We start from the raw sequence: 10,088 nt of genomic DNA, 5'->3' as shown, positions 1-10,088 counted from the left end.
TTTCATTAAAAACACAAACCAACAACAAAACTCTTATCAGTTTCCCTGTTGCTACGAGGGAGACTAGTGACAGCAGTAGTCATATAACAAGTTTCCTGTTATAGTCAATAAGTAAAATAAAGTACTGGAGAAAGTAAATATACCCTTTACCCAAGGTCCTAAATCTAGCTCTGAGTACTGTTAGTGTATGCCTCAGGGTTGACTACGTCTGTTTTGTTTCTGAGTTCCCCAGGAACTTTTCAACTCCAACTCTTTCCAGTGGAAAACTGCTGTTCTTTCTCAAGTCCCTGCCATTTCCAGTGAGGGTCACTGTATTTATTCAGTGCCAATAAGTGAGTAATACATTCTTACTTAGAGAATCTTCTCTATTGTTTTACAAATTAACTAACTGAAACTAAATGGTGATAATGTGTTATTATAGTTAAGGTTAATAACATTCTCATTACCTCCAGAGGATACAATTGCAGACACATTATTTTAAAGGACTATTTTGTTGAATTAACAGAAAATGAGGGAAATGCTTTTGGGCATTGTCAATGAGCACTGACATGGAATATTTAGCCAGGGAGAGCTGCTGCAGTCCTTTATGGACTATCTATTCATCCACAATGCAAGGTTCATTATTTTGCTGGATCCTTGAATTATTACAGGCTTTTTAAACAACAACCTACTGGCTTACAGCTTGATGGTATCCATTTGGCATTGTTCAAAAGAAATATCGTCATCTAAAAGATTCTTTATAATAACTATTTTGCAAAAAAGTACTAATGAAATATGACCAATATAAAGGTTAATGTTGGCAACTGGAGGTATTTAGAATTACTGAAGAAACATGACTCTCGACAAGTCTCGGACACATTATCTACATTAAGTAATTTAGATAGGAAGAGTCATTGTGAATGTGGGTAACAACATTCCATGAAATAGGATCCCTGACTAAAACAGAAGAGAATGAGTTGAACACCAGCACTCCTCTGTCTGCTGTCTCTGTAAATTTAATACAGATTGATGGTTCATGTTCTTGCTATCTTGCCTTTTGTCATGATGGGTTGTACTCTCTAACTGTAAGATGAAATAAACCTTTTCTCCTTTAAGTTGCTTTTCTCAGAATATTTTGTTATAGCAATGAAAACAGTAACTAATATAGAAATTTGGAACCTAGAAGTGGGGCCTTACTGGTGATAAATCTGGCCATTTGGAATTGGAATTGTGGGCATTTAGAACTCTGGACTATAAAAGTCATAGCATTCTACAAATGAAGATAGTTTTGAAGACCAGAATGCTAAGAGAAATGTGGACATTGGACAACAGGCTCATGGAGTTTCAAATGGGAATAAAGACTGTTTCCAATAGAAAACTGAGGTAGAAAGCAATTGAGAAATATTCTGACAAGGACCATAATTTTATTCTGTTCATGTCATGAGAAATTGAGTGAGGCTGAGTATAACAGTAGTGTACTAATTTGTGCATTTGTTTGGCATCAGGAATTTCAAGATAGAAGAATATTCAATATGTGACATTTTGCTCAGCTACATGGACACACACACACTCACAGAGAGAGAGAGAGAGAGAGAGAGAGAGAGAGAGAGAGAGAGAGAGAGAGAGAGAGAGAGTGCAGAATAGAACAGAAAGAAAATTCCATAGTTTGGTGATAATGCCATTATCAAGGTGGGTCTGAACAGAGCTATAATTGTTACAGAGATTATTGTCAATAAAGAGAAATAGCATTTTCCACGGGGGCAACATAAATAGTATTTTGAGAGCAAGACTGTATTCATCAAATATTCAAGTTCATCTGTAAGGAGAAAGCCTAAACTGAGAATAACAGAAAACATTCCCTGTTCCTCCAATGCAACTTCCTAAGGAAGTGGTTGCCCAGAGCAAGCACACATAAACTGATAGAATTGTGGCCCAAATAATAAATACCATTCTTAGTTGGCAGCAGGACTAGGCAGCATTAGGTATATAGGACAGGTTTTGCAACATGAAAGGCATTGAATTAAGGACTGTGTAATCTTTCACCATAGTTCCAGATTTCTGCTAATATCAGAAAACGTGTAGCAAGAAAGAAATCCTGCAAGGACCCCAGAAGCCAGTGTGAAACTTTCCATACTTTCCACACTGCTGAAAGTCTACAAAAGACACTTGAAATAAGATCAAATACATTTTCCGTTATAATAACTAATCTATAGAGACAGGGAGGTGGGAGATTATGACTTGAAAGTGTTCTGATAATTAACTTTGATTGTAAAATTGATAAGAATTAGAGTCATCTTGAAGACAAATTTCTGGATATGTCTATGAGATATTATCTAGATTAGAGAAAACCGAAGTAGAAAGATCCACAGTACATATGAACAGCACCATTCTTCAGGACGGGTCCAAGACTGCATATAAAGGAGAAAGTGAGTCCAACAGGAGCTTTTATCTTTTTGTTTTTAAACTATTGATGCAATAGAATCATCTGCTTCATGAATCTGACACCTCTTCTGCTATGATGTATCCTTAATCTATGAGGCAAAATAACATAGTCCTTTCCCCTAAGTTGCTTTTGTTTGAGTAAAACACTGTGTGGGTCATGTGTTGGGGGACCGGGGAGTAGTTTCTTGCTATTGCTGTCATTGTCTTGATATAGATTGTGTCTACACTTCACTATAGATGCTGAATGATAAGGTATCTTTCTGTGCTCACTTTTCACCTGCCTTGTACCAGTCAGTTCTATTGTGTGAAAACTATTATTAGGCTCTTTTTGGTATGGTATTTTTTGCATTTGACTTAAATGGTTAATCTATTATTAATTAATATTCCTTGTCACATTTCATGTTTTCTCATAACTATTATAGTTTTAATTCTCATTTTATGTGTTTTCATATTACCTATTTTCAATTTAAATTTGAAGAACTAGATGTTCAATTTTTTTCAAATAATGAAGACATTAGCTCAAGGTAAATCAATATGATTCATCAAGATTAGAAATAAGTAGAGGGTATGGGGATGCCCAACACAGGTCATTCAGCATTCAAGCTCACTCTCATATTTCAGAACCACTACTTTTCACTTAAGGATATGACATCTGTTTAATTAAATGAAAGGCATTTTCGCCCTTACCTGTCATATGCCATTAATGATCTCTTTATATGCTAGTTTTCCCGTTTCCTCTTCACTCCTGGCTCCCTGCAGGCCCACACTCTTGCACTCCTGAAGCAGGTGTTCTGGTGCAGTCAGATCATTATCATTCTTAAGACTCTATGTGAGACCTCATTGTGGGCAGATGCCTGGTGTGTGAATTGACTCCTTCTGTGCCATATTTTTCACCCCTAGTTGAGAGTGCTACAGAAGCTCAGAGCTACACACTTCCTTTAGGTTGATCTCTCATAGAGAATTGTGGGTGAGGGTGTCTGTCTTGGTCAAAACTTCTGTATGATTGACATATATAATATGGCAGTTTTGACTTCTGATGTCATGTATGCAAATTCCATATAATGTGATATAATTAATAGATAAAAAACCACAAAGTTACTTACTGTGATTTGTTTAATCCATGTAGGTTTCATGTCCATAACCCAAAACATTAAAAAATAGAAAGAAAGAAAGAGATAGACAGAAAAGAAAAGAAAAGAAAAGAAAAACCACAGAAATTTCTATATCCTTCATGAATCAAAATTGGCTATTGCATTTTATGGCCCTATTTATCGTAAACCACTCTTATTAGTCATAGCCAAGGTTAGATGAAAATTATGTGCTGTAATATTTTTTTATTTGATGAAGTCTATTACTGTGAGAGACATGATAAAAAAAGAAAAATTTAAGAAACTCATCTACACTAATCATCAGTATGATATTGCACTGTTTTAGTTAAGTAGTAGTTTCTGTGCCAGGGTTCAATGAGTAGTAAATACTCCAAAATATATGGAATATTTATATATAGATGTTCAGCTTGAACATCTTGTTTCTAATGCTCATTTGTCAAGCTTATATGAAATCATACTCTGTATTTCTCTAATTATCAGTAGCACCCAGTATTCAGAATAGATAGTTTTTGTTCATGCAGATGAATAAATTAACATACTTTTATTTCCTTCTACCTCTCTATCTGCTTTTCAATTTTTGTTGCTATTATGGTAGTCCAGAAACATACCATTATAAAAACTATTTTGTTATGTTTATTCCTTTAAATTATTTTTGGATGGAAGATGCAATCTGACATGTGGCAGTTGGTGCCACATGTTCTCTACTCTGAAATCTATTTGTCTAGATGATATATAAGTAGGTGGATCTGGACATGTAGAATGTGCTGCTGTCACAGAAACGCTAGCATGGATGTGGGCTTTGCAGCCTTTCACCGTTGGGAAGAAACCCCCCGATTTCCAGTGATCAGTGGAAATGTCTAGAACTATAATCTTAAGATAGTCTTAGTTAAGCTATACCAACAGTGATTTGAAGTCCTCAAATCCCATTAGCCATTATTTTTATATACTTTAGGTAACTGATAATAACCATGTATAAGAATGTCCAGTCTCATAGAAACTCTGTGCTCTAAGTAAACGAGTTTGTGCAATGAGGCAAGGACTTCTTGAGATGACAAGCACAGAAAGAACATGAGGACTCATTAGATTTCTTCCAACCAGATTAGGCAGCATCAAGGGACATAGACAAACAATTGTTAGTGGATGAGAGGCTCAGTTTCTTCAGTTCTTTCTTCCCAAAGGCCAGCTCATCCGAGGTATTCCCAAACAGCAAACTTCAGCCTCAGAAACCATCAATGAAGACATAAAAGCCTCAGCAGTGTAAACATTTAAGATGCTTAGCAGTGTGAGAAATATACTCGAACTGCTGCCTCTTTCCCTGTGCAATGAGGACAGAACTGAGTCACTTAGCTGTTGTAAAGAATTAAAAGCACTAAGATTTATAAAGTGCTTTTGGTAGTACAAATCTTGAAAGGAATAGAACAAGAGGATTCCAGTTGCATTTTGTTTCAGACCCACACTGGATAGGTTTCCAATTTACTTAAGGTAATGTAACTTTAAATGAGAATATGGTTAAAATCAAATGAACCAGAAAAATAAAACAATTTTACAAGTGATGAAAATGTTTAAAATGGAATATGAGGCCCAATCTTAGCATTAGGGAAAATAGGTTTTTCTGGTAAGAACGATCTGAAATCACTACACTGGAATTTGGATAATATCAAGTAACTCCCCACAGGTTGTTTAACGTACTCACGTGCAGATTTTCCTCAGACCTAGAAGCACAACATTTGAAATCCTAAATTAGTGCCCAACCTCTTTTGAAGCAACTCTGTTTTATTACTCAAAACAAATGACTCTTCTTACAATTATACTATTGTGTATAGAAATGGAAAGCATAGTAGGAGGGACACATTTTCTCTTCTTTATCTCTTTCTTTTATTCTTCAGTGCTTTTTTTGAGGTTAAATGTAAAAATAAAATATGTGTTATAGATTTTGTAGGGTGGTAAAACAAACAAACAAAAATCTAAAGAGAAACAGACATTTTTAGATATTTTCTCTCTTGACTGAGAGTGGATAAGATACTTGTGATAGAGGGAAAAATATAGAGGGAAAGGTTTCCCCAGAAGTCAAGAGCTGGCTAAGGAGAAGCTGAACAGTGTTATCGCTGCAGAAGATGAATGTAGTGGCACTTCTAATTCGTTTAGTATTCAGGATTTCAACCTTAATTAGGATTCCTTTGTCACATCATTCATCAAATAGACTTGAAGAAATGGAGATTGAGCTCAGAGCTTTGTGTCGCATGCCTCAGGCATGCTTCTCGTGTTTTTCCTCATTTCGGTGTATTGTGAAGTACAGTGAGTTGACTTGCAGATGTTTTGGATGGAATAAGTAACACCCAAAGGAAGAAAGCATACATTACATGAAGTTCTGAAAAGAACAGCAGAAAATAAACACTTAAACAGTTCTTATATGTATTACTTTTGGTATTTCTTTCAGTTTGTGCTACTAATATGATGTCTTTTAATAACCCATGTATTCTATTTCTACCCACAAGGTATGCTTTGTAAAGGTCCTTTTAAAAAAATAACTTTGTATAAAGTATTTTTGCTCATAATATTCTAAAACATTTGTTTTCTTTGGTACTATGCTCTTGACAGGATGTAAGGAATTTAGCGTAATAATGTAAAGTGAAATTAGCTAATGTGGAATTGCTAATTCAGTATGTATGGTTAACAGGTACATAATTTCTAGGAGCAGCCAAACTTACCGTTTCAAACTCTTTCTGTCTAGCAAAATTGCAGCTATCTGTCAAAATTTTCTTCTGCGGCTTACTTTGCTAACATGGACCCAAATTAACAGATTTATTTTTTCCTTTTGTGTATGTTGCCATTGGCACACATATCTTATGTGAATCAGCTTATTTGAATTATCCATAAATTCTTAAGGTATACATTTCATGTACATATACATATGTAATGTTGACATAAAAATTACAGGGTAATATTTCCTGTTTCCATAACCCCAAATGCAACATACTTTTATATACATTATTAAGTTTCTTATGACAGTTGTTCTGAAGTAATATAGACTGTGGTGTCTGATGTTTCACTATGAATACTTGTCAATTCATGTTCTAAATATATAAATATTGCAATAGCTGTTTTTGGTCTTAGCATTGATTAAGCTTGAAAACTTATTTGAACCTCCAATTTGGTACTTACGAGCTGTGGTATGTGAATTGTCTTGGTTTTCAACATGAGCTTTTCCTCAAAAAAAAAAGTGAAAAATAATGAATTACACTTTATGAACTACATGATCAAATTAAATGAGTTAAATGCTTATAAGTATATTTGACACATAACAGTCCTCAGTACCATCATTTTTTATTATTGTTAACGCTGAATTTTTTACAGACTATTTCCACAAGACTGATCTCCATCCCTCCACCAATATTTCAAAATGAGAGACTTGTCCTCTAATGTCTGAGTTATAAGGGTTTGTAATCTCTAAATACATATTACAGATCACCTTTCCTTAGTGATTTCCAGCATTTTGTCCCAAATATGAATACAATTATGAGCATGAAAGATTCCATTAATTTTCTTGCAGGGCCTCCCTGAGAAAATACAGTGCTTTGTAAAGTGGAATGATACACCCTGCATATAAATATGCAGTGAGAAAGACTTCATGGGTTTCTTGAACCCAGCTTAAGCGTTGGATTAAGAAATACTGAGAATATCCTCATCACTCTGTGAATATTCCCATGTCTTATACTTCAGAGCTGTCAGTCAATATTTTTGATCATTAGCCATCTGTGATTATTTTAATTTTTGCCAGCAGGAGAAGGAACTCTTTTCTACCCAGGAGCTCTGTTATTACAATATAATTTATATGTAAAGAGCTTGTTTCATCAGGGAGAGAAACTTTTACACAGCTTTTTTAATGTTTAAAAGAAATTCATAACATCTTGTTTTTTTTTTCCCTCTTCTACTCTACATCATGTTTTCTCTGTCACCCCATTTTTCTTACATAGATATTCTACAGGACCCAGAAGTATTTACACTTCTTTTTTTAAATTAATTAATTTATTTTTATTAGGTATTTTCTTCATTTACATTTCCAGTGCTATCCCAAAAGTCCCCCATACCCTCCCACCCCACTCCCCTACCCACCCACTCCCACTTCTTGGCGCTGGCATTCCTCTATACTGAGGCATATAAAGTTTGCACGACCAATGGGCCTCTCTTTCCACTGATGGCTGACTAGGCCATCTTCTGATACATATGCAGCTAGAGACATGAGCTCCGGGGTACTGGTTAATTCATATTGTTGTTCCACCTATAGGGTTGCAGATCTCTTTAGCTCCTTGGGTACTTTCTCTAGCTCGATGGGACCTCATAAAATTGCAAAGCTTCTGTAAGGCAAAAGACACCGTCAATAAGACAAAAAGGCCACCAACAGATTGGATAAGGATCTTTACCTATCCTAAATCAGATAGGGAACTAATATCCAATATATATAAAGAACTCAAGAAGGTGGACTCCAAAAAATCAAATAACCCCATTAAAAATGGGGTGCAGAGCTTAACAAAGAATTCTCACCTGAGGAATACCGAGTGGCTGAGAGGTATTTACACTTCTGAGAACAGGATTGAAGCTATGTCTTGGCTTTTAAATATAAAGCTCCAATTATTTGTGTTTGCTTTTAAAAAATTGAAATCCATAAGAAAGAAATACAACTTTACCTTGTCCCCTATTTTAGCAACAACAACAACAATCATAGCCAAACATTTCTATTTGAATGTTTCTTATTTTAGTTCATTAAAATGGCATAATGACGTTCAGTCTATAACTCTGGGCTAAGGACAAGGACTGAGAGAGGACAGGGAAGAATTTGAACTTTTGAAAGTTGGCCTTCCCAAATCACCCTATGACTTAGCCTTGCAGCTGCAACAACTCCCATAGCTCACTATGTCTCCTACTGATTTTACATTGACCCCCCAGTGAGCCAAGAGATCTGTCAGTCACTTCACTTATAATGGAAAATAATAATCTTGACAGACTAGAACTACTGTGAAGATTAATGAGATGTTGCTCAAGAAATGAATTGAAAAACTCTGTATGAAGTGAAGACCAGATGCCTCAGTCAGTACTCATACAACATTTTTGGTCTTGAGCTTCACAGAGCAAGATCCCATGACATGTCCTGGGGCAACTTGAAAATACAGTTTAGTCTTTCATGGTGAAAAGGCATCTTTTGCTTTCAACAGAGTTGAGTTGAGTTCTGGGAAAGTAACTAATTATCTGAATATATATATATATATATATATATATATATATATATATATGAAAGATTTCCTCACCAACATGATCAGTATTATAAGACATGAGTCACCTCCCCCAATTCTTCACACACACACACACACTCGCGCGCGCGCGCGCGCACACACACACACACACACACACACAATTTTCTCTATATTCTCTTCTCATATTTTCTAATTCTATTTATTTCTTTCAATGTGTGTACATTGCAAAAAATATAGAATTATTACTCAATTAGCTTTCTTAGATCAATCAACCACATCCCTATAGTAAAAGAGAAACTGTAGCAAGAGCAAACAACATACTGAGAACTTGGATTTTCATTGTTTAGTATTGAGGAGTGGTAATCAGAGAGAAAGGTATGTGAATATAGACACACAAAGACACACACACAGACATACACATAGACATACACACACATGCATACACACGAGAGAGAGAGAACGGGAGAGAGAGAGAGAGAGAGAGAGAGATCAGGTTGATAGAGAAATTTCTATTTAGCAACTGAGAAAATAGCTAAATGTTCAAAGTAACAACCCTCACTTACCAGGTCTGGTCCTACTAAAACCTTCCCTGATGTATTTCCAATTTAACACCTGAACTTCATTTTTTTGGGGGGGTGGGGCAATAAAGTCAGTGCAATTGCTCTTCCCATAGATGCATTGAGATCTGTCAGGATATCTAGGAATGTCAAGAGTAATGACAAATAATTGCCAACATCTACCTTTGTATAATATGCTTTATAATACTTAATTAAAAATAAACTTCAACGCATGGCACTTCATAATTCATATATCTTTAATTGTATACTGATAATTATTTTCTGTTAAAGCATGGTGAAATGGACTACGTAACCTTGTGGCTAGAAGCTTGTCCCATTACCAACCCAAGAAGTCATTACTTAAGTGTTTTGAAGCCTAACTATAGTTTATACACCACAGCTGCTAAATAATCTGTCAGCCTTGTTCTGTGCTTTGAACTGCCTAGGGTGACTATAAATCGTGACTTATAGGCATAATCTCTATATGCTAAGGAAATAATGGGATATAATACTGTCTTCTGGTAACTTGCATTCATGGCTGAGAAAACAATCCCAGTCTCAGATAATTAACTTTTACAGCTCAGTTAGGTCTGGCCTTCCAGTGAACACCAAGAAACAATCAGGCCAAATAACATTATATTTTAAAAAACATAATGAAACTTTGGAAGATTAAAAAAACAAATGAGTTAATGATTTTTATTTCTATGCAAATAACAAGTCTTTGGGACAGATCAAATGCCTTTTTCACTTCT

The sequence above is a fragment of the Mus caroli genome, unplaced genomic scaffold (genome assembly GCF_978045245.1).
Source record: "Mus caroli unplaced genomic scaffold, Mus_caroli_1 scaffold_14, whole genome shotgun sequence".
NCBI classification, from domain to species: domain Eukaryota; kingdom Metazoa; phylum Chordata; class Mammalia; order Rodentia; family Muridae; genus Mus; species Mus caroli.
Note: the sequence above shows the minus strand (reverse complement) of the source record.